Source organism: Octodon degus, unplaced genomic scaffold, assembly GCF_000260255.1.
Source record: "Octodon degus isolate 3935 unplaced genomic scaffold, OctDeg1.0 scaffold00038, whole genome shotgun sequence".
Taxonomy (NCBI): Eukaryota; Metazoa; Chordata; class Mammalia; order Rodentia; family Octodontidae; genus Octodon; species Octodon degus.
Window position 1 is genome coordinate 4409917 of NW_004524614.1, and position 4176 is coordinate 4414092.

A 4176-nucleotide genomic window follows, 5' to 3' on the forward strand; every position below is an offset into this window, starting at 1 on the left:
CTGGCAACTTCTGTAAGGAAAAAGTACTGTTGTGTGAACATCCCTTCCAAATTTATGTTGACGTTGAATTGCCATTGAAACAGGGTAGAAGGAGGGACCCTTAAGAGGTCACACAATCCCAGGAGTGTCACCTTTGGGAGTGGAACCCCGCTCTTCTCTGGGGAGTAGGCACCTCGTGAAAGGAGTTTGGCCTGTTCTGCCCTGCTGTGCTCACTTACCCTCCTGCTACGTTACGATGCAGCCCATGGCCAGACACTAGCTCCACATTCTGGGGTGTTACGATTTATGTCTAGTTGCCTGCCCCCCAAGCCTCATGAAATCATGGGGTGGCTTCTAGAGTTTGTCATTAATTCTTGATCCAATGCTGGGATTATGGGTGTGAGCGCTATACCCGCCCTGGCGCAGGTAATCTGCATACAAATCTAAGGAGGGGAGAGAGGCTTGCTAGCTGCCTGAGCTGCTGTTTGCTCTTTGCTGTTTTCTGTTGCCATCAACGGCTGGCTGCCCTCTGCCATGTGCCACTCTGCCTTGGAGCCGACTGAGTATGGACTGAAACTTCCTCTAACTGCGAGCTAAATAAACCTTTCCTTCATCCATTTTGGGTGTTGGATATTTTGTCCTAGCAAGGAGAGAAGAGTAACTGAGTTATGGGGCTTCTCGGTCCAGGTCCATAAACCAAGTACGCTTCTGTTGCTTAGAAGTTGCTGTATCCGTGGTGCTCTGTGATTGCAGCAGAAAATGGACTAATATAAAGAACAATGCTCTAGTTCTTCCCTCAGCAGGTGACTCTGGAGTTGACTTTCTAACATGTAAACAATAATTTTCACAATTAAAAAGAGGGTACGATCCAGTTGTGGTGAGACATGCCTATAATCCCAGCACTCAGGGAGGCTGAGGCAGGAGAGTCATAAATTCAATACCAGTCTGGGGCAAGTTAGTGATTTAGCAAGACCTTGACACAAAATTTTTAAAAGGAGGGTGGCTGGGATGCAGTTCAGTGTGAAAGCTCTGGGTTCAATTCTTGGGACTGCAAGGAAAGGAAAGAAAAAAGCAAAAGTGCCAGTGTAGAGAGTTGCCTGGGAAGAGCATGCCTGAAGAGGGACAGCAGCTAGGAGGTACATGGTGCTGCATCTATGGTGAGACCAGGATGACTTCCTAAAGCCACAGTAGGAGAACCTCAGGGCCCGGCCACTGAGACTGCACTGAGTGAGTGACACAGGGAGGGTCTCGAAGACTTAATGCCTCCCAGATTTTCTCCAGAAGCCTGGATGGTTGGGGGTGGGTGGGCTGGCCAGGGAATAGCTAGGTGGGGATGATATTTTTTGTTTAGGATAAGCTGAGTTTGTGCTACTTGTGGAAACAAGGAGTGGAGTGGCCAGTGGTCAGTCATAAGAATCCTGGCTCTGCAGGGGCAGTGGGCAGCTGCCTTTGGAAAATGCCTGGCTGCTGCTGGTGCTCCACATAGTAGCTTCCTTTTCTGCTTGACAGGAGGGGGCAGAAAGTCCCCAATACATGGGTAATTTTGCAGGCTGAGTCACTAGATAACCCATCTCTTGTGGTTCATCTTTCTTTACCAAAGCACAGAATTTAATAACTTTTCAAACTCCTTTTCCCTCAGTTATAATTCAGAACTGCTGAGCCTGGTACTTAAGAAACTCATTCTCCATTTCAACCTTATTAGAAATCTAATTCCTTCACTGTAAATTGGCGATGCAATAACTTCAGCTTCCCTTGCTAAGTGGGAGCAGGAGGCAGCAAGGGCTACAAGTAAACAGAACAGTGCAGAAAGCAGAATTCTTATTCTTGCCCTGAGGCCTGACACTTGGCTCCTGAGCTCCTCAGGTACACACATCTGGGCTCTGTGGAGTCTGCTCATGGAAAGAGCACCCACAGGGCCATCCCAGGGTCTGTGCAGGAGAGCCCAGGGCTCCACAGGTGGGGAAGCCCTGCCAGGATGCCAAGTATTGCCGAATTGGCCTGGTCATCCAGAGAGCTGAGAATGGGCTTCAGGGAAGGGATGAGAATAGTGCCCAGGATAGGATTTCAGGAGCCCTTCTAGCCTCCCTTGAGGGACCCAGAGAGTGAGTCACCTTAAATTCTGTATCCCAGAGGACCGACTTGCCTCTCCCTCCCGCTGGCCCTGGTCATTGGTTCAGGACAAAAGCTCTGATATCTTGATGGTGATCTTTTTTGTTATGTCACATTTTGTGGATCATTTTAACCTCACCTTGCAGAAGCTCAAAATCCCTTCTCTACAAAGTTATCTTTGGTTCATACAGCCCCAGGGAACTTTCCTGCTTCTCTGCTTCCCTAGCACTTAGATTCATTTAAAAGTATTAGTCACATGAAGACTTCTGTGTTGTCTCTTCCTCTGTCTCCTTTACAGAAGCATCTAGCACAGGGCTTAAATATGTGAAGCATTTGGTGAACATTGGTTAAACAGTAGGTGAAGGGATGGATGGATGGGTAGATGGACAGATGGATGGATGGATGGATGGATGGAGGCTGTCTGTCAGGCACTGTCATTGGCCTTCTGAATTCAGAGATGGGACCTGGAACTGTGGGTTTTAGACAAAACCGGTTGGACAGGAGCAGGTCACTTGATCCTCTGCCGCTGTCTGTTATTTCCTCTTCTTCACAGTGAGTGTGGACCTTTCACTGCTCTCCCAGTTGGAACCTTCTCAGGACTTGCTGCTGTGGAGGAAGAGACTTCCTGGGTCTAATCTGAACCAGCTGGGGTAGTGCTGGGGCCACTTCCCCTCTCCTTACTGCACTTCCTTGCTTCATCCCAACCACACCCTACCAGGCCTCACCCACTACCACCCATTGCTGCACAGGTAGAGCTCAAGCTGCTCTGCCTCACAAGGACCCAGGAAATGCAGAGTGCTGCAGATGCTAAGCAAGGAGCAGAGGAAGGAGCCTTGCTCTTTGAGGCATTCATTCAATGAGAGAGCAAAAGCACTCAGAAGTCCTGTTCTTGAGAGATGCCAATACTTGACCTTACGCTTTGCTTCACAGCATGGCTTGGCTGGGCGGATCTTTAGCTAGAACTTTATTAATCACATGCCCATTGACACCCATTCAAAATTCAGTGTGAGTGTTGGGGGATAAGCTATAGAATATGGCCTTCCCATTAGGGATTACCATACCCCCATTCCATCCACCCATCTATCCACCGACCCATCCAGCCATCCAGCCATCTACCTGCCTGTCCATCCATCCATCCATCCATCCATCCATCCATCCATCCATCCATCCCATCCATCCATGCAGGCTTCCAGGTATTTCCCAATGCAATGTACTTCCCCAATAAATCTGATTAGCCTCAGTAGGGTGTGAGCACACTAGAAAACAAGGCAATTCCCTTATGTATGAGTTTATTTAGCATTGTAACTTATATAAAAGGCAGCAATCTCTCCATCTGGGTGGCTAAATTGTGATAAGTTTCAGCAGAAACTGAAATAATAACTGTTTAGGAAATCATTAATTAATTAAACAATAATTGTTTAGGAAATTAAGTTGTTTAGAGACTCTCTGCATTGACTGAAGAAATGGGTTACTAGCCAAGTCACACCTTAAGGGCTGGCCTTCCAGTTTTCTAAGAGAAGACACCCTCCAGCTTCAGAGTATCTGAGCGGGGCCTCAATCAAGGTGTTGCCAGGCAACACAGATGGAACTGGAATACACTATGCTAAGTGAAGTAAACCAGGCCTAGAAAGACAAACTCCGCATGTTCTCTCTTCCATGTGAAAGCTAAAGATGTTGGCATCACAGAAGCAGAGAACAGAATAGTGGTGGCCAGAGGCTGGAAAAGGTGGGGAGATGGACAGAGGCGTGCTCCTGGGTGCAGGTGAGAAGGAGGAATAGCTTCTGATGTTCAGTACGGTGAGGTAACTGTGGTTGACATTGTGTGTTTGTGTACTTCAAAGCAGTCAGCAGAGATGATTTTGAATGTCCCAGCACAATGCAATGAGAAATATTTAAGGTGATAGATGTGCCAGTCGCCCTGACCTAGCCATCACATGTTGTATACAGGTACTGAGGTCACCTCCAAAGGAGCTACCGATTATTCTGTGTCAATTGAAATTTAAAATAGACATAATTTTTTGGGGCTGATGAGATGGCTCAGTGGTCTAAATCACCTACTTAGAACAAGCTTAGCGAAGCACAGGGACC